General features: G+C 46.6%; 1 pseudogene; it reads right to left on the bottom strand.

Moving 5' to 3' along the window:
- Window positions 1-6140: 6140 nt before the first annotated feature.
- On the bottom strand, window positions 6141-8217 carry LOC147693193 (uncharacterized; annotated as a pseudogene).
- Between the last annotated feature and the right edge of the window lie 13536 nt (window positions 8218-21753).

Here is a 21753-nt window from a genome sequence, read left to right as displayed (position 1 = left end):
CATGCTGGTCTTCCTCGACCTATCCGCTGCGTTCGATACCATCTCCCACGACAAACTTCTGACTCGCCTGCAAGAAGTTGGTGTCAGCGGGCCCCCCTTCGCATGGGTAAAATCTTTTCTTACAAACAGAATACAGCAAGTGATGTTGGGACCTTTTCTTTCCTCCAAGAAACATCTGATCTGGGGTGTCCCACAGGGCTCTGCCCTCAGCCCGCTCCTTTTTAATGTGTACCTCAAACCTCTGGCTAAAGTGGTTGAATCCTGTGGCGTCAAAGTAACCTTCTACGCTGACGACACCCAACTGGTGTTCTCCTTCAAAGACCACACTGAAAAATCTTTTAACAACTTTCGCCTCTGTATGCTCAACATCGCCACCTGGATGTCTGACAACAACCTAAAGCTCAATACAGACAAAACAGAGGTCCTGTTTTTTAATCAAAATCGCCTGTACCCTCCAATCTCTGGTGGCCGTTTGAACTCAACCCCCCCCCGGAACCAGTTCAAATCGCCCGAAACCTTGGCTTTCAATTCAACACCACCCTCTCTTGTAAGACTCAAATCAACAAAGTCACCTCAGCCTGTTTCGGGAAACTTCGAATGATAAAAAAAATCATCCCCTACCTACCACTTGAGTCCCGAAAAACTGTAGTGCATGCCCTCATCACGGCTCATCTGGACTATGCCAACAGCTTATACGTAGGCGCCCCTACTTACCTCATTAACCAACTTCAAAAAGTTCAGAATGCTGCGGCTAGGCTGGTTTCCAATATCCCCTACCGTCATACCATCTCACCCCACCTGATCAAACTGCACTGGCTCCCAATACAACTTCGCATTCAATTCAAGGCCTTAACACTGGCCTTCAGAGCGCTCAATGACCGAGGCCCAACCTACCTACGTCGCAGAATGAGGTTTTCACAAGCACCAAGAAACCTGAGATCCAATCATCTGCGCCTTATGATGTGCCCCCGCTTTCGCCTTACACGTACAGGAGGAAGGGCCCTGGCAGTAGCCACTTCCAAACTGTGGAATCAGCTGCCCACAGAGTTAAGATTCCTGACATCCGAACCCCAATTCCAGAAAAAACTAAAGGCCTGGTTATTCTCCCAGATCTAACGATAGTACCTTACTCCTTCGCGACCCTTCTGAGATCATGTCTTCAGCGCCGGGACACCTCCGTCAGAGGTAGCTGCGTGCTCTACAAAATTCTAAATAAATAAATAAATAAATAAATACTTCCACCTCATGAGGTTAATACTTTGTTTTATATTACAATTTCCATGCCAACTTCTATTCTATTGGTCTGAGGACTTCTGCAGAGAAGGGCAAGCCCCTAACACTGGTAGGCCTTGATGAGGCCCACCACAACAGGTGTAACCACCCCTCTTTCTAAACCCTACAATAGGTGGGTCCCCAGAGAATGTCCAACATCTTTTTTTAGTATAAGTAAGGGACCCCTGGCAACGGGTCTTTAGATTATACCTGGATGACACTCTGAAACTGAATCCTAGAACTTCGACACTCTTCTAATGACTAGAGGATGGAAGAACCTCCCTTGGGGTCAAGGAGTGACTCCCCTGTTCAAACAGGCACCCACAAAACATTTGCCGGTCAGCATCTTCGAAGCTCCCGCTGGACTCCAAAATACCTGCAGCCCAGGAAGAGGATTTGCAGACTTCCTGAAGGCCGACGCGAGTCTCCAGCAAAGCTGAGACCTGCAGCCCTCACAAGTGACGCGGAACAGGAACTCCTGACACCACGCACATTTGCTAAGTGCATTGACTTCCCGATCTTTCCTGAAGTTGTGCTTTGGGTTACTTGTAGACCAAGCCCCAAGCATCATCTGCACTGAAGATTGTGGGCCTACACTCCACAAGTGTTCTGTGGGCCTGCTTCTTGCATTTCCGCTCGAGGCTCCTTCGCGATCCCCAGTCCATTGACTGGTGCATCCCCTCGAAGGTAACTCTAATTTCCTTGGGTTTCTCTGGTTGCTACAGACGTGCCCTGACTCCCTACCAAGTGGTGAGTTACCCAGACCTTGATGGTCTGCACCGAAGCCTATCTCTGCTTTCGGCATGGGTTGCTGTTGCCAAGGCTTGTTGGGTCCAATCCGGGCACTGACACTGCAGCACTCGACATCCTTTGTGGGAAAGGTTGAATCCAGCTCCTGGTTGTCATCGACATCTCCGGGACCTCGTGGCTGAAGAGTCAATTTTCACCTCCCTCAACTGAAATCACCCGACATCGGTAGGCATCCACCTATCATGCCCCTGGTCACTGGCAAGTTACCCAGACTCTGTCCCCTCTGCTTTCAGGTTCTTCTCATCTTTGATACACGCTTGGATCCATCCGGACACTTTCCTCTTTGACGGCAGCAGCACTTTGCATCAGATCGCCATTGAAAACGACAACAAAACCCAACACGAAAAGACACCTATGCACCCAGTTTCCCTGGATGAGGTAACTCAAGTACTCTAGTGTCCCTGTGGGTGTTGACTCTAGAACGTCCTAGTTCTAAAAGGTTTTGCTACAAGTCCTCCTCGAAGTGTCCTTTATCTTTAAATTACCAACCCCGACTTTCCCTATTGAAGTTAATGGTGATTCGTGGCTGTGTTTAGACACTGCACGCGTCCCCCATGGGTCCCCTGTGTCACTACTTTGGGTGGTTCCTGGTGGCCCCAGCAGTTTTAAAGGCTCTAGGCCTTGTATCTATGCAAGTCATGGTTCTTATACCACTTTATTGATATATGGTTTGGTACGCCCCTAGGGCTCAACGTATATTGTGCTAATTTACTGTGTGCTAAATAAGTTTACTGAATGTACTTTTGCCTCTAGCCTCATAAAGAGACTAGAGGGATGTGTTTAAAATAAATACGTATATTTTATATATATATCTGGTGTGGTTCTCCTTCCATTTGGTCATTCATGAGATTATAGACTGGTAAAACAAGCTGCTTTACATTCCTCCAAGACTTAGCCTGAAGGCTGTTCTCCATAGCTACCACTAGGATAGCTTTCTATAAAGGTTTTCTTTAAACCTACCATCAGTAAGGGTCATTTGGACTGGGGCAAGGTGCCCACTAGAATAGCGGACAGCATATGCCAGGCCAACTTCTCACAAAGGGGGAGCTATAACATTTGTCCTACATTATTGTTTGCACTCGGCCCTCAGTCTGGGACGTCTCTATGGGTATCCACAACTCCTGTAGTGGAGCTTAAGTGGCCACTTTAGACCTCTGTCACCAGGCATAGAGAAGATATCTAGATATAGTAAAAACAAGCCATTTGGTCGTATCAGAGCTAAATACACAACAAGCATCTGAAGGGCAAGAGAATGACAACAGCCAACATGCAGGAATGATCCATGTTTTCCTCAGATTAGCATATGCAGGAAAAAAAACACATAGGGGCAGATTTACAAGAAAGTTCTGCAGCGCTGAAATGCAAGCCCTTTGGCTGTGCCCAACTGCAGCACTTCCGAAGCACAGGAATGCAACATATTTACAATATGTCACACTCCTGTGCTCTCCCCTACATTGGTGCACAAACTGCTGCCATGCACCAGCACCCTTGCACCATGGTGCAAGGATGCCTGCATCATGAGGAGATTGTTTTTGTGCAGGAAGGGGCATCTTCCTGCACAAAAACAAATACTGCAGGCATTTTCCTCTTTCATTGTGTGCTGTAGAATGCAGCACGCATTGAAAGAGGAAAACACGAGGAGAAATGAAAACATTTCTCCTTGCCGAGCCTCACTACGCCACCTCTACGATTCCTTGTAAATCTGGAAATGTGTCTGGTTTCATGGGTGTTGAGTGGGAACACCCACAGCAACACCCATGGAACGCCCCTTTCATGCAAAGTGCTGCATGTGAAGAGGTTGTATTTACAAGGACAGGAAAAGTCACGCAGGGTGGCTTTTCCTCTCCTTGTAAATATGAGGCAGTGAAATGGCCCGCCGGTGCATCACGAAAAGTGATGCACTGGTGGCGCAGGGGCTTGTAAATCTGCCCCATAGTGTTCATTAGTTTCTATAGTGGAGCTACAGGACGGACACATAGGTGTTATATTAATGTTCGCCCACCTGCTTCTCATGGCATTCAGGGGTAAGGTGCCAAATCTAATTTGTATGTAAAGTGCTCGTGCTTGGGGTGGTTCAACATCGTCCATGTAAGTATCAAAGTTAAAACAGCTTTTGACATTTAGAAAACTTGTGGTTAAAGTGCCAAGTGACCTGGACTCAGTGCCAGAAAGATCGATAAAGTTAGAGTACATTATTTTTAGCTGTGGTAACATTTGTTTTGTAACAGACTGCGGGTCGTCCCACTTATTCCCCAGCCCCAACTGAAAGAACCACTCTTTAACTCTTTCAAACCATGGCAAGAGCCCTGATTTCCTTTGAAGCATTAATAGTTCCTCCACAGCATCCTTTACTGGTACTTGAGTTTTGCTAGTCGAAAGTCTTATCCAAAGCGTAAGTACCTTCAAGACAGCAAAATGGGAAATGGACTTCAGACCAAGAAGGAGGTGTGAGGGTAATATGGGTGTGTTCTTTGGGAGATTTAAAAGGGCTCTTAAAAATGTATCTCCTGTAACTTCTAGTTGGTTAATATGGGATGTATGACGTTACAACGCATACTTTTACCACGCATACTTTTACAATGCGGTATTTACAACGAATACCGTTACAACGCATAGCGCTTAGAGGTGCTGGATAGTGGTAAGTATAATTTTCTATTCCAACTCCAGTCCCCGTGGACACTAGGGAAGGTGTTGGATAGAAAATTAAACTTATTGCTTACCCTAGAGCGCCCCCCAGCGCAATGCGTTGTAATGGTATGCGTGGTAATACCTGCGTTGTAATGGTAGTGCGTTGTAAAAATTTCGTTGTAAACGTTGCATACCGTTAATATGCTCCAGACGCCACACAAGCTTTGGCCCGATGACTTTCTAGTGTGGGAGAGATTGGGCGAAAAGCTGAATGTTTAACTCTTTTCACAACTGCGCAATCCACGGCTGAAGGGTCACAACACTTTTCTTGAATTGGGGAGACCATGACCATTCGATTGAACCAGGTTACAAAGGGATCGATTTACAGGATGAGATGTCTATGTTGAATAGTCTCGTATTTAAAATTCCATCAAAAGTGCCAATCACCACCAGCCCGGGGCTCTTTCTATTAGATGACATGAAAGATATAAAGCTTGGAGCAGCTCACCTAGTAATTACAAAGATACAGAACCCAGAACGCAGCTGCAAAACTATTCCAGGTCATACTTCTCTTTCGTCCTCTAAGCTCTATAATAGCTACCAGAGGCCTAAAGCTTCACCTTCTAGCGAAGGCTACAGCTTTTCTTGCTGTTCATAAATCAGTGCCCAACTCCTTTAACAAAAACTCCATATTACAATCCACCTACAGCTGGTCATTCCAGGCGAGCTTTACTTGTTTGTGCAACAAATCTCAAACCAGAGGACACGCCCGTCAGCCCAAACGGCTCAGTGATTGAACTCACTTTCTGCAGGAAATAGGAGTAGGTACACAGCTCTCAACTCATGCTATGGCTGCTTAGTTCATCGATGCACCTCCTATGAAGCTGCTCTAATGCAGTGCAAAAGGGACTGTTTTATAGCAAAAAGCAGACCCAATAATCACACTTTATGTTAAATTAAGTTGTTTGTACTCTGCATGAACTGTGTACAAAAATCAATCAGTGTTTCACAGCTAGACATTTTGTTTCAATAATGGGAAACATAAAATACATTTCAAAGAATACCAAAGGAGCCATTCCTTGTGTTGTTTCCATTTAAAGAACCAACCTTTGATGTCTAGCAACCAAGTTACAACACATCTGGCTTCTCTGCTGCGGCTGGGTCTCTGCTAAATACAAATTCAGTGCAATTGATGACTACTGAAATTCCCAGTATTTCTGGCTTATAAAATGCATCCCAGACATATTAGCTTTGGCAATGCTTGTTTATATATCATTTTCTACTGCAATTTTTCGCTGGGTAGAACTATTAATACAAGTAATATTAGTGCACAATTTATAAATCAGATGGATGCAGGGCTAAGGCTATCCTGCCAGAGTACAACACTTTGATCTGCAGCTCACATACGGATCTTGGTCATTTGACCTACTTCATTTCCTGTGTGTCACCTGGTGTATATGCAATGACGCTGGCCGACTGAAACTCTTGTCACACATTACAATTATATGGTTTTTCACCAGTATGCCTCCAGTGGTGTAACTGCAATGATTCTTTCAATCTGAAAGCCTTCCCACATTTTGAACAGGTGTATGCTTTCTCCCCTGTGTGAATGTGTTGGTGTTTCTGAAAAGAGCCTTTTAATCTGAATGCCTTCCCACATTCTGAACATTTGTACATTTTCTCGCTTGTGTGCATTTGTTGGTGTTTCCGGAAAGAGTCCTTTAACCTGAAAGACTTCCCACAGTCTGAACATGCAAACAATTTTACACCTTTTTGAATTTTCAAGTGTTGCTGGAATGATCTTTGAAATCTGAACATGTTTCCACACTCAATACATGTATATGCAGTTTCACCAGTATGTCTCCACTGGTGATGCTGCAATGATACTTTCAATCTGACCGCTTTCCCACATTCTGAACATACATAAGGTGTTTCACCTGTGTGTATTTGTTAGTGTTGCATAAAACATGCTTTCAATCTAAAAGCTTTCCCACAATCGGAACAGGAGAATGGTTTTTCACCTGAGTGAATTTGTTTATGTTGCTGAAAAGAAGTCTTTAATCTGAAAGCCTTCCCACACTCACTGCAGTGAAATGACTTTTCACCTGGGTGTATTAATTGGTGATTATAAGGTGATGACAGGTCACTCAAACCTTTCCCACACTCTGTACATTTATATAGTTTTTCACCAGTATGTTTCCACTGGTGTCGCTGCAATGTTGCTTTTAATCGGAAAGCCTTCCACACTCTGTACAGGCAAATGGGGTTTCACCGGTGTGTATACTCTGGTGCGTGCACAAAGATGAGAGTTCCCTAAAACCTTTCCAGCACACGGTGCACTCGAATGGTCTCTCACCAGTGTGTGTCAACTGGTGATGTCGCAATGATGTTGAGTTGAATCTCTTTCCACATTCACTGCATTTGTAGGGATTCTCACTAGTGTGTCTTTGTTCATGTTGAGTTAGTCCCTAAAAGTGAGTGAAGCACCTTCCACCCTCCTTACATGAATATGGCTTATCTCCAGTGTGTATTTGTTGATGTGTATCAAACGACCATCAGGCCCTAAAACTCTTCCCACCCTCAGAACATGTAAATGGTTTCTCTCCAGTGTGAGTTTGAAAGTGCTGAATCAATGCTTCTGGGAACCTAAAAGTCTTTCCACATTCTGAGCACAGCTGTGCTTTTTCATCCACATGCTTTTTTTAGAGTCAATCATTTTTATTATTCGGAAATCAGAATCATAGTACACAGCGTCCTGCCTACATCCTAAGGCCGGCAGAGCAAAACTTAATACCAAAGCATCGCTATAAGACATACAACGTGAAGGATTATCACAGTAACGGCCAGCGAGTAGGACTGTCATACTGATTTCCTATTTATGGACATCGGTAAGAACAAAACAGCAAATCAAAGAAGAGGACAATCTAACTAAACAACCCCCACCTCCCAATCCCTCGCCCCACCCACCTCCGCACCAGTTCCATCAATAGTTGAAGACCCTCCTCAATCATATCGGGTATCTGGAAAATCCACCTAAGAGTGAAAGGGGCCCAAGGGCTCCAGGGGGACAAGCTGAGGATCTGTAAATATTTTGGGCATGTCACTTCTCTCATGTCTTGAGTGAGGAGATGCAGGAAAGGTGCCTAGAATTTCACTAAATCTTTACCCTTCCCATCCACACTTAGTGACATACACTCCATAGCTAGGAGATGCTACAGGTAATGCACCCACGTGTTTTTGTGTGTGTCGGTTTAATTTGATTTTTTGACTAAATTTTATTCTGCATTCATCACATGAATATGATGTCTTACCTTTGTGTATTTGCTGATGCCTATACAGTAACAATGGAAAACTAATACTTTTCTCACACTCAGAACATGTGTGCGGTTTATCACCTGTGTGTTTTTGCTGGTGCCTATACATTAATGATGGGTACCGGAAACATTTCCCACATTCAGTGCATGCATAAGGTTTCTAAACAGTGTGTTTTTTCTGGGACGTACTCATTGCTGAGAGGTCACTGTAACCATTTCCATACTTGAGCTCATAGTTTCTCAATAGGCTGTGCCCTTTGACTCATTTCCAGTCTATATGAAAAAATGAAACATTTGTGTACACTTCTAGTTCATTCTTGATTCGTGTTTTTTGCCGAAAGAATCTGCTCGCTGCCAACTGATTATTTCTTTGTTTTGTTTTATGATGTTTTCTGCTCAGTGCAATTGCTGCCAAAGTCATGTGAGAGCACCTCAGATGGTAGCAGTGGAGTCTGAATGTCCATTTCATTACTTGATGGCCATTCCCTGTAGAATAGAGATAACACAAATTACATCAGGATGTTATGCTGAATACATTCTCTTTTCAGAGCAGTGGTAACCATGTAGGCTCGGAATGGACAAGGCCAAGACAGATTCTCGGGATAACCATTGATTTGACATTTAAGTTTCATTTAGATTAAGTGAATGCAAATACATTTGATGTGGACATCCTGAAAAGATGGATTCTGGGTCTACTTTAGCTCCCTCTGATTCAGAGATATAGATGCACGCGCACACACATTCAAGGCACTCCACAGCTCAGGCCCCAACTACTAGAACAGCCTGCACACACACACACACACACACACACACTCAAGGCACTCCACAACTCAGGCCCCACCTACCTGAACAGTTGCATCTCCTTACACCAACCATCCTGACACTTCAGCTCTGCAGGAATCCCTACTTGCAACCAAACCCACACATAGAAGGAACCAGATCAGAAGGATGAGCGTTCTCTGACATTGTTTTTTAATGCTTGGTTCAACCTCCCTCTCCACGTCAGAGCCTCCTCCTCTCTTCTTGAATTTCACAAGAAGCTAAAGAACTGGCTTTTCAATTACCCAACGCACCATAGGTAGGGCTAGGTACACACAGCTATTCAGTGCCAGGATCTCTCGCTGATGCGCTTTGCGGATACACTTACCATAACATGCGACAGGAAACCAGCACTACTTGCAAAACCTGCTCATTCTTTAAAGTCCATTTTATGAGATTATTAGACTAAACACTGAAAGATCCACAGTGTCAGAAACATAATACTATGTACATTTTTGAGTGACAATTTTAACACATACAAATAAGCATTTGATATTGAGCAGTGGGTCAAACAAATAAAAAGTAAAATCCGCTGTCCACTCATGAAATCTTATCTAATATACAAACCCCAACCTAGTTAACACTGTTGACATTCCCAGGTCTGGTTCAAGGTCACAGGGACCTTGCTTGAAAACATATTTTGGATGATTTAGAGTTCACATTTATCAACAGGCGGGACAGAAGAGAAAAAGATGTTATCGGTAAGAGGTTTAATGACAAGACTCTGCTCGTGGAATATCCTTAGTCTGAAGGACAAGATCAGTGACCCCGAAACACGGAGTTATTTCCACACATTCTCAATCGTAGCGCTCCAGGAAACCTGGGCACCAGAACCAATATCAATTCCCGTATTTATTAATGCCAGGATTTACTCACGCCTCGATCCTGGCCACCTAAGACCCAACATTTGGTGGATGGAAAGGTGGCTTAGGAGTCTATTTATCAACAGCTCTTAAAGTGAGGAACAAGATCACAACAGAACAAGTGAGACTCCAGATACTGCATCGAACTCTTGGAACTAAGGGAAAGAACAGGACCTCGTGCTGAGAACATGTACGTGCCACCAGCACAGAAAGATCACAGGGAGATATAAAAAAGCTGATAGAACCCCACTAATAGTGACAGGGGACTTCAATATGACGCGTGTAGGACACTCCATGAGGAGAGAAGTCACTGCTACTCAGGAACGGGAGTGGAGTATCCCCTAACAAAACCAAATCAGCACAGGGAGAAAGGATCAGATGGGCCTAACCCTGGTCAGGGTTTGGGGCTGCGTGTTCTAAATGGCCGCACCAACAGAGACACTCCCCCAGTCCTCTCGTTTCACTCTCACTCTGGAAGCTCACTAATAGGCTACACCTTGGTATCTATTCCCCAACTACAGTTCTCTCATTTAAAATGGGCTCAAAGCCCACAAGTGATAATCTACCCCAGGAGCTGGAATTTGCCATAACTCGCACGGAGAATAAGTGCACAGCAGAAGCAGTAGGGTCCAATTTTTCAAGCAATTAAAAAATAATTGAATGGGCCTCTGAAACAATAGGGAGCCTGGTACAGGAGGCAGTGCACCATCTGCAAAAGGTTCATCAACTCCACGACACAGCCAAAGATAACTAGAGGAATTCACAGACACTGAAACAAACCAGTTCTCCACAAAAATAAATCCAGCCAAGGAGCAGTACGGACACATCATATTGAATAGTCAAAAACTATACAAGGCGTGCACACAAACAACTGAAATGGAAAGTTCATAGAGCCCAAGAGCAGTCCGACGCTTCCCACTCAACGCACCAAATGCTCCAGATTGAAGGCAGACAAATGGGACTTTAGGAAAGCAATATGGGCCCTCAAGAGGCAAAATACAGAGACCGTCTGGGCAAAGCTCATCTGGGACTTTAAGCACAACTCGAGTAAGTTCTGGCACACAGTGAACGCTTTGAAAAAAACACTTATGGGAACCTCGGTTCAGACATCCCGGAAGTCTCCTGGGCCACTTTCCTGCACGCCCACTTTAATCCACAAGCTGCTCCAGATACATCATGTACAACTCGGCGTCTGATCACCCGGGACCGGACCTCCTAGCAGACCGGAGGTGGGAGCCAGACATGTGCGGCATCTTCACAATCACGCCCGATGAGGTGCAGCAGCAGATAACCACGGGGCGGAACACTGGGGCCCCTGGTCCAAACAACATCCCCTAGGCGATATATAAAACAGAAACCCCCCCTTGGGAAAGCATACATACACATATACAAACTTTCATTCACAGCCCAGTATCACCAATATGAAAACAATGGACATAGGAGCCACAAGATCAAAACATCAAAAGAACAATATCAAGGTATTCATTATACATGTTTACAATTTACTGCACAAGAATTATATTAAAACATGTTAAAAGTCACAGTCAATTCATAGGTACAATTAGTAATGCCTATAAAAACTTAACAATGCACTCTCATTAAAAACACACAAAAGTGTCCTGTAGCAGCAACATATAGCAGCAACACAAACAGTTGGGAGGAAAACTGGAAAATAATTCCTAATCATAGAGAGAACGCCTAAATCTTAAATGGATCACCGTTACGGTACTTTAACAAGAACATCATTCATACTATGTGCTCAACAACAGTTGTCTACATGGATTCGTAGTGGGCCTCCCTTTTTTTGAAGCATCAACGCGTTTCGGTGGGTTCTATTTTGTAACCATCACCTTCATCAGGACAGTATATTAACTCAAAAACTATAATTTCTCCAGTAGTTGACTAGACTTGATCAATCTCAGTCTCCTTTAGTGAGGGCAACACCTTTATCTTGCTCCTACCGGTATCTTAATATTTATGTCACACTATGTTTAAACTCAAAGCTCGCCTCAGGAATGTACACTGAAGACGCAGTCTGATTCCCAAATAATATCCAATGCCTATTATAAAGAGGGAAAACTCTAGTTCGTCAGTCAAGATCAAATGTGAGTAAAACTGATTTCTTACTTATCTGAATCTGATATTCTGTAAATATTAGGGGTATACTTCGTATTACGTCCAATTTCAGTCACTCTAATCACGTTTAGTGCATCACTTTCCCTTCCCGGTATCTGTACTCAGTTCCCCGTGTTGCTCCGAATCGAGTACAGACACTGGAATAGCAAAGTATGAAATAGTATGAAAGTTGAAATATATAAAACAAACCAACAAAATAGGCCGAAGATATGGTGCCACTTTTCAATCACAATCTAGCAGGGGGATCAATCCCAGCCTCCTGGAGAGGATCCACAATTTCTCTCATCTTTAAAGGAGGAAATAAACTCGACCCAGGAGACTACAGGCTGATAGATAGCCCTGATTGGTAACGAGGTGAAATAATACGCTGGAGTCCAACTTGAGCACCTAAGCGACTGGAGCAATTTAAATCCCATCATCCATTTCAGCCAAATGGGCTTCACCAGGAAAGCAGGTGCCACAATAAACATGATGCCAGCCTTGTCTCTTATATTTGACTCCTCCAAAATCTCAAAGATCCCCCTCTATTTCTGCTACATTGATTACCAAGCCGCCTTTGACAGAGTGGACCGTAACAAGCTCTGGGAAAAACTGAAGAACTGGAAAATCTTGCCATACCTCCTGAAAGCAATATAAACCCTATACTAAAACACCTGGGTCAGAATCTAATTGGGGAACGAAGGCAACCTTTAAAGGGCCACTCCAAAAACAAGCAGTCTCCAACAGGGGTGCGTGCTGGCACCGATGCTAATCAATGTATTTCTTGCAGCCCCCCGCCCAACACTCCTCCATCCACTGGCATGTCCCTAAGCTGGAGTCGAGACAGCTGTCCATCCGTCTGTACGCTGATGATCTGGTGTTACTAAGCAAAGCTTGGGTTGGGATGCAGGGCCTCTGGGAAATTATGATTTGGGCTTTGAAGTCTCTGAAGGGGAAGGTCAGCTGGTGCCATGGCGAGAGCAGGATTGACCAAACAACCTGCGACAAGTACCTCGGTCTCCTATGCAACAATAACATCTCCTTCAAGTCCCATAAGGAGGAAATCAAAAGGAAAGGGATCGCTCTTGCGACTGGCCTTGCGGCAATATTTAAGAATCTGAACGGGCACTCATTCAGCACAATTCTTGAAATTGCCAGCGCAAAAGTGGTCCTAACCCTGGCCCATGGCAGCGAGGAACTTTGAGGCAGAGACATACTGGTTTTAGAGAAGGCAGCAGTCCGTACAGATAGGCACATCTTGCAGGTACCCCAAAACCCCTCACCGGCCCAGACCTGGCTTGAGTTTGGGCTAATAAAGCAGTTCTAAGCCGGACGCGCAGCCTTTGCCATCTTTTGCCAGAAGCTCAAAACCTCAGAGGAAAACTTCATCAACCATCACATCTGGGAGGAGATCACAGAGAAACCACGCTCAACAGCTCGTGAACATCTCAACGGAACTATCGGGTTGCTAGGACTGGCTGAACTTCGGACGGCTGTAGTAAGCCACGATCAATTAACAAACAGTATCAAAATCCAAGAACTCATCAGCCTCGCTAGAAGACAGGGCAGCACCAGCAAACCGCGCCCACGCTGTAAGGACCTACTTCTCTGTATGTTTTGGTGCTTCTGTCAGTCACCAGGTCATTACTTACCACATCCTTTCTCAGGTTCCAGAAAGACACCACATTTCACAATACTTACCCAAGAAAAGAATAAACACTGACAGCATATAAGACCATTGCTGAGGAGCTCGCAAATAACAACAAGTCACAACACCTCCCAATCCAAGAGGGTACGCAGAAATTCACAACACCTCCTAATCTAAGAGGGTACACAGCACATGCTCCTCCTAGCAATGTAATTTAGACATCCCTGATGGGAGCCGATTTCCCTCCCGTATCAACAATTACCCATTAGAGGGGAATCGCCCATCCCTCTGTAAGTACTAGGTAAAAAAAGGGTCCCGACCTTCCCTCACAAGGAATGCAAACAAATGATATGCTCTAGGGTTTCTTTATTACATGATAATAGAATGACAAAAGAAAGAAAGAACTAAATATCACAGTGACCATTTATAGCAATCACCAACACATGCTTACACATAGAGCCTGAAGATAAAAGCATAGTTAGATAAAGTTAGATATACATCGAACACTTCACCATAATCTTAGGCTTTTTTTTCATCTGAAGAAGGGTCCGTCTCTCTTTCCCTCACTGGAGAAGGGTCCGTCTCTCTTTCCCTCACTGGTTGGTTCCGGACTCTCTGTTGCACAAACACGACTGCACGTCTGCACCGTGATGTATCATCAGACCGCCAAAACACCAGACCAGCATCTCAGCATCTCACCATCCCAGAATCTCAGAATCTCTCACGGACCCCCTTTCTCTAAAATAGAATGCAGCTCTCCATCGAAGTTTCTAGCTTACTCCGTCCACAGTTCTCACAGGATTCCTGCACCACCTCGTACCAAGAGCACAACAAGCAGCTGGCCAAGCGTTTTGCTCTGACTCGGCACGAAGAGAGCACATTACACCCGATAAGAATCGGTTCTGTCTGGTTCACTACTGGTGGACAACACATATTACTAAAATATAACCTCTCACCTACAGAGGCTCAGAAGATGGCTGCAGTTTAGAATATGGAGTTGCTCAAGCATAGGCCTCTACTACCTGGAAAGCAGAATGATATTATACCACGTCAAAGCCAATAGGCTAAAGTCATAATTCACCTAACTCAAATAACACTATGCCCTTAATCCCTCAGTATCCACTATGGAGCACCTCTGTGCACCATCACCAACAACTCTGCACCTCGACATCCCATACCTTCTATTCTTTGGCAAGATTATTCTAATGCAAGACCATCCTACATTAAGGCTAAAGTAACATAGCATACTAAAGTCAGTTCGCAATGGTGGTTATCGAGGGTCATCACAGATCCTCAGACAACTAAAGTGGCTCATTCTCTACATTACACCCCTTGACCCTTGAACATCACCATTCACATATATCAAAAATATCACTGAACTAAAGACACAGCTATGACTGCATCTTTTAACTGCAAAATAGGCATCATTGTAAAGTAACTAGAAAAACAAAACTATCATTGGGACACTGTATCTGTGAACTGTAAAAGCAGTATCAATGCATAATAATCAGCAACTAAATAAAACCTAACTGAAGATCTGAATGTCATTGAAATATCGCATGTCTCAGTTAAAGGCAAAACCTTAAAAACTAAATTGTCAGAGTGAAACATTCAAGACTGTAGGCCATATTTGAAAGAGTAAAAACTGCACCACAGAATCAAAAACACAACTGTTAAAAAGCATATTTTGAACCAGCAACTCTCGTGCTGAAGTGACTACTCAAAAACATTGAATTCAAAGCAGAGCATAATTAACTGGTTTTCTCCTTTTGTTCTTTTGAAACTTCATAACTCAGGTAAAATATCTCAAAATAATTCAGCTTGTGTCATTTGAACTTCTAATAATGAAACTGCAAATTCTACTGCCAAGGCAGCCAACTGTAGCTCAGAAAATATCTACTCCAAGTGCAGCACAGGGTCTCTATGGGAAAAAAGTGTTCTTTTCTGTGAAAAAAGCAAAACAAAAAACACCACCGTCTCTTGTCACGGTGCACAAGCAGTTCTCCTGTGCAAAAGACACACAGCTCTCATGCTTTCAAAGTCAGCCTCACTCGAAGGGGACAGTTCCAATTGCAGAACACTCTGCTGATCCCTTCTTCGCTTAGAAAGAAGCAGTCCATCTATGTAGATGACAGCTCTCTGGCATCCAACTTCCTCAGTATCCCCCTCGGCAAGGAAGAACCCCATCTGATCTGGTTCTCCATAGATCATCAGCTCCCGTCTGCCATCAGCCACAGGACATCCCCGTTCGCTCCGGTCTGACTCCAGGCTTGGGAGAGTTCCACTTTCAAAAATAATAAAGTAAAATAACAAAATAAAAATAAAAAAGACAAAAAAACAAACAGGGGGGGGCGGGGCAAGGTATCACTCGCACCCCCAGAAGCACATCCCAGCAACCTGAAACGATAAATACGCATCACTCATCTTACAAAAAAAAACTCAATTCAAAAGCACATCATTTTCTTTTTACATCTCTCAAAGTCCAATATTTTAATTGCTGTCTGCAAAGCTCTCCTGTAGATCTGGGGAATAGCTTAAGAATGCTACCTGCATTATATTCTCTAAGTTTATTTGGGCAAAATCTAATTTTTTCTTGCACAGCCAGAAGGGCTGGGGTTAGGCAGCTTCACTCATTTCTCATTCCCAGCTATCAGACCCCTCCCTTACAGGACTGTCCGCTTCTCAGGGCTGGCTCAGTTTCAACCATAACAGAGACACACTGCTCTGCCTCGTAACCCCTGCCTTACAAAGAGCTCACATTCCAAAAGGGAAGCGCCTGCCAACTTCTGTCTGCCCTGCCTACCTCCTCATATGGAGGGGCATGATGGTGATGAAGCCTGCACCTTTGTGCAAGCCTCCCTATCTTTCCAATTAAAGGAAGCTCCACAGTCTGAAGAGTGGAATCCCCTTCCTTCACACAGATTCTCCGCGAAAAGAATTGGGTGCTCACCAAACATAACAAGCAGCGGAGACTGCTCCTGCGATCGCCCCCCTCCCTTACAAAGAGCCCGGGAAAGAGGAGGCTCTGTGGAATGCATGTTATCTCCTCAAGGTCAAAGCATGTTAGTTCCCAGCCATTCACAATCCAAAAGCTATGAAATTTTCCATTCTTAAATGGAACAGCATGATGTCAAAAAACCCTTACTTTCGTCTAAGACAAAAAACAGACTCAACCTCTTTTGACTTCCATCAAAATCCTGCGTTCTATTTCTAAATGCTCTGCTCTTCTGTTTAGCTAATTCAGGCAAATTTAAACTATCATGTATAAAACATTGACAACCTTAAAAAGTCGCATAACAACATCACATTACATTTCTGTAATATCTGGGGTAGCATCTGTCAAAGAAGATCTATGTTTGTTTAATTTGTAACAGTGAACTGTCATGGGCAAAGAATTATCACATTTGCGCACCAGCAACATAAAATCATTTTAAACATTAGTTGTTGGGGTCACCAACCCTGCTTCTGTGAAATCCTACCCAACTGCCATTCTGTCTACATGGGCCATTTTACCACTTGTGCGACCTCCCATAAGCAAATCACATTTTCCCTCACGCTGTTCTGTCCAGTATCTTTTAGTGTGCCAAAGCACATAGTCATGGGCCTTTGTGCAGCATCTGAATTTAAAAGTCCCTGCACTCCACTGTAGCTAAAATGGGCACATTGCTTTTGGTTAAAATCACAAAATATATTTTTAAAACCTGGAAGTAGCCAGTCATACACAATTAGCTGTTGTACACTTTCAAAATCATATGCTTGCATTTTTCTTTTAAAGCAAAATGTAACGTGCACGGATAGGTCTGATTTATCTCCACAACCAGTGATCAATAATTCTAAAACACGAGTCTTCTTATCTTTCCTTTGTAACTGAAAACCCTCTTCGGAGGAACTAATTAAAACAGCCTGTGTTTTGGCAACCTGACTAGATTTTCTGTAACATTTTTCACATGTAAATCATGCACGTTTAAGTCTGTTGTCAAAGGAATATTTTCACACTGGGCATCAATTAACATTTCCTTCAGCTCTTTTGGCAAATGCTCAAATTGTGGCTGAAATATCATCCCACCTTTCAGGGTTATATTCTGAGATGTTACATTCACGTTGCAGCTGCGCACACTTTAAATGCATTTCTTTTTACTGAACCATGTAAAGGGATCCCGCCCTTTCTGCCTAAAGTAAAAAAGCTATTCACAAGCCCTTTCTACAAAACACATTTAAACACACAGCAATTCTCGTTCAACCAAACACAATTAGCTCACTCATGAGCCAGAACACCATATGGGTTACCCCCATGCAAATAAATCAACTGATATCTGAGAGTCTGCTTTCACTTGCAAAAAAAATATATATATATTTCCCCTTTTAAATCAACGTTCATATCCTGCCGTCTACGCCAATTTGTAACAACCTACTTCTCTGTATGTTTTGGTGCTTCTGTCAGGCACCAGGTCATTACTTACCACATCCTTTCTCAGGTTCCAGAAAGACACCACATTTCACAATACTTACCCAAGAAAGGAATAAACACTGACAGCATATAAGACCATTGCTGAGGAGCTCGCAAATAACAACAAGTCACAACACCTCCCAATCCAAGAGGGTACTCAGAAATTCACAACACCTCCTAATCTAAGAGGGTACACAGCACATGCTCCTCCTAGCAATGTAATTTAGACATCCCTGATGGGAGCCGATTTCCCTCCCGTATCAACAATTACCTCCTCGTAAGTCTTCCTCGCCACATGATTTACATAGTGAGCTTTAGCTCCACAACAGAACCCTCCAAAGCAAAAAGAAACCACCTCCCACCCCCTCCCAACATGGCCGACCAGTCCCACCTGACCTCTATAAGAGGCGGGCCGGCCCAACCAATCAGCCTGTTTTTTTTGTTCTGCACGATTCTCTCCAGAGAGCTGTTCAGGTAAGATGGGCCGGCGTGAGCTGGCCCTGGGGTTTTAGGGTGGTGGACCTGCTCTAGCGGTCTCTGGTGCCTTATGCCTAAAAAATTCCCCCCCCCCTCTTCCTTCCCCCGGCCCTGTGGGGCCGGTTAGGTGCTGCTGTAGCGTGCCAAGGGTCTACAGGGGGGGGGGCGGCCGGGGGTGTGGGGTGGCTGTACATTCCCGTGGCTCCCCCGGTCGTTCCTGTGGGGCCCTAGCCATTAGGTGGGCGTTTGGGCCCTGCGCAGTCTCCTGTATGTGGTTGCATGCGGGTGGTTGAAACACCCCTCTGAGGGTGTTTCTTGTATTCCTGACTAGTCATGTGCTGTTATCCATGGTCACTACTGGTTCCACAGCGGTGACTCTACGCCTAGGAGGTCCGCTGTAGCCGGGGACCCAGGTTCGAGTCCGGTGTGGGACTCGGGGTGCTTTGTCAGGAGTTTTGCGCCAAGTCTGTCAGTACCTCGGGCCTGGCTTGGGCCGCCTGGAAATGCACTCGGCTAAATGGCCGCGAGTTGTGTATGCTTACATCTGACTGCCCCAAGACACAGATCACTTCTAATTAGTATGTTCTCTTTCTGTTCCTGTTGGCCGCCATTCCCACTAAGATGGTGGGGAGGGGCGCGGACTCGGGTCGACAGAGGGCGCTGTTACTCTGCCTACGTTTTCTGCTTCTCCCGGTGCAGCTGTTAGCGCACGAGGGGGTTGAAACGGGCCTGTGCGCAGGTACACTGTTGTGTACGACCGGCGGCGCTTCTGCAGCGGCTGACAGGCTGGCCGAGTGGTCTGGGGCGACAGGCGCGTGCGAGCTTGACCTTCACAGGTCGGGGGCACATATGCCGGGGTTCGACTCCGGCTACGGTCAAGGTTGGCGGATGGAGCTTTCCGTGCATCATGTACGGGACGGCTCGATGTTCCCCACTCGGGGCGGTCCTACCTTTTAGGTCGGCGGGTCCTCGGGGCTCTGAGGTCCGGGTCCGGGGGCTCCCCCCGGCAGCTCGGTTTTTCGCGGCGCTGTGCGCTGCCGCCTCCCTTCATTTTTGGCCCCTACGGGTCGCGGCGGTTTGCCGCGCTAGGGTTGGCTGCGTGCTCCTCCCACCTCCCGCCTCTCGAGGGCGGGGTTTGGTTGCCGCCAGGTGCGGCCACTGAGGTTCTTCGTGCATTATCTGTTGCCATTGAAGCGCTGACGCAGCTCGTGTGCAGGGCGTGCGCTCGTGCATGGGTTCAATGTTGACCACAGCCCCATGTCCCAGTTACGTCATAGCTGGCATTCATCGGATGACTCTGTTGTGCACACGAGTGGCAGAACGGGTGGTCTTCGCCACGCATCGCATTTATCAGTTCCCAGGGCACTGCTTTTTGTATGTCGACCCTGTGGGTCTTGACGGTGGCAGGCATCTCAAGGTGCTTTCTGGCTTCGGCATGTGTCCTGACGTTGACTACTGGCCAGACTTACAGTGCGGCGCTGGCGCGCTCTATGGGGGCGCGTTGCATCCTGGGGTCAGGTCCCTTGTGTCTGGGTTCTGTTTCTGGCGCCCTGTGTACTTCGGAGCTATAGCTCATTGGTGGGTCTTGGACCTTGGGTGCGGTCAGCCCTCACAGGCGGGGTTCGGATCCCGCCTATACTGTAGGGGTGTCCCAAGGTGGACATTTTCACAGAGTATTGGTGTCAACCCGGTAATTCCGGGCTGTGTGCATTCGTCACGTTGTGGAGGGGTAGTGTACTCTTCCCTCTACGGGCGACCGTAGGGCCTGTGATTTGGTCTCGTTTCTTCACTGGGCCGTCTGGTTGCGCCGGTCTCGAGTGTTTCACTCGTGGTTCCCTTTTCTGCTGCGAGGCTATTCAGGCCCTGGCAGAGGACTGGCCCAGGCCCTGGGTTCGTTTCCCTGCCTCGACGGGTCTTGGGTTCGATATCCCTGGGACCTGTTTATTTCCTCTGGGATTTGGATGGCGCTCCGCGTCGGCCCCACGGGGCTTCGGTTGCCTGGTCTCCTCCTTGGGGAGGGAGGCTGGTGGCACTGTGTATTGCTGCGGCTACTGCAGGGGCTGAGGTTTGTCCTCAGGGTCACAGGTTCGTATACCGACTGGTCCACTCAGCCTTTCATCCATCTGTGGTCGAGGAATATTGTTCCTTTGAGTTGTGTAACAACGAACATCTGTTAATCAGCGCCAGGATACCCGTAGTGGTGTAGGGCACTTCCCGAAGACATAGGTTGTGTTTGGGAACAGCGGCTTTCGTACTGCCGCCTTGTACCCTTGCTGGGGTATTGTGCGCGTTTTTGTATCGTGTTGCGCTTCGGTGAAGGTCAGGCCCGAGTTTCGGCTATTACCAGTCTCGTGCTGGTTCTGCCGCTCCCTTTTTCGCCCCTAGATACGGTCTTGCGGCCCTCTCCCTCCAGGGGGTCCCCTGGGGGGGGGGTGGGCGGGGCGGTTGCCTACGTTGCATCCCGTCCTGGGTCGTGGCTGTCCCGGGTCGGGGGCACGTCGGGCTTGCTGTCCGGGCTGGCTGGTCTGGCAGATGTTCCGCGGGGTCCCACGGTCTCGGCGGGTTGGGGTCCCGGCTCCTTCCCGTGTCTCGCCTGTAAAAGCCTGCGAGTGGGGGTTCCCGCGCGCGGTTGCGGGTACTTCCGTTGGGCTGGCGTTCTGGCCCGAGGGGGGGGGGGAGCTGTGCTCCTGGCCCGCCTGGTGGATCTTCTTCGCCGGGTGTGGGTCTTGGGGGTTCCCTGTCTGGACGTGTGCTTCCTCACGGCCTCGTTTTTGTCCCCCCTCCCATGGGACTGAGGCTTCACAGCTGGCGGTGTCTCTCATCCGTCGGCTTCCTGGCCTATGTCCGGTGGTCCCTTCGGTCCTCGTCTCGGGATTGTCCCCGGGTCGTTTGGGTTCTCCGGCGGCCGCTCAGCTCCTCGTGCTTCGGGGGTTGCTGGATGTCTTCCTGGCGGCCGTCTTTTTGCTGTGCTCGCTTCAGCAGCACTTTTACTAATCTTGGTTGAGGTGACTGGCTTGGCCCCGGCACGGTTTCGGGTGGCATTCCCATTGCCGGTGCCTAGGTCCCCGGGTGTTGCTCGGGTTGGGCGCCCTGGTGGGGGTGTCACCGGTCCTGGCCCTTCGGGCTGTCTTCCCCCGGGGTCCGACGGAGTCGGGTCTGGCCTTCGTTGCATGGTCTCGCCCTGCCCCGGTGGTGTTTCGACGCCTAGGGCCTCGGCTCGGTCTGCCTCCGAGGTCTCTGTTCACGAAGGGGGGCTCGGCCCTCCGGCCCGGGTTCTGCTCCTCCTTCCGGGTCCTTATTACCTGTTTTTCGCGTGGCCTTTCGGCCTGCTGGGCGCATCTCCCCCGTGCCCTCTGGGAT

The sequence above is a fragment of the Lissotriton vulgaris genome, chromosome 8, assembly GCF_964263255.1.
Source record: "Lissotriton vulgaris chromosome 8, aLisVul1.2, whole genome shotgun sequence".
Taxonomy (NCBI): domain Eukaryota; kingdom Metazoa; phylum Chordata; class Amphibia; order Caudata; family Salamandridae; genus Lissotriton; species Lissotriton vulgaris.
Note: the sequence above shows the minus strand (reverse complement) of the source record. Positions and strands in the feature narration are given on the sequence as shown.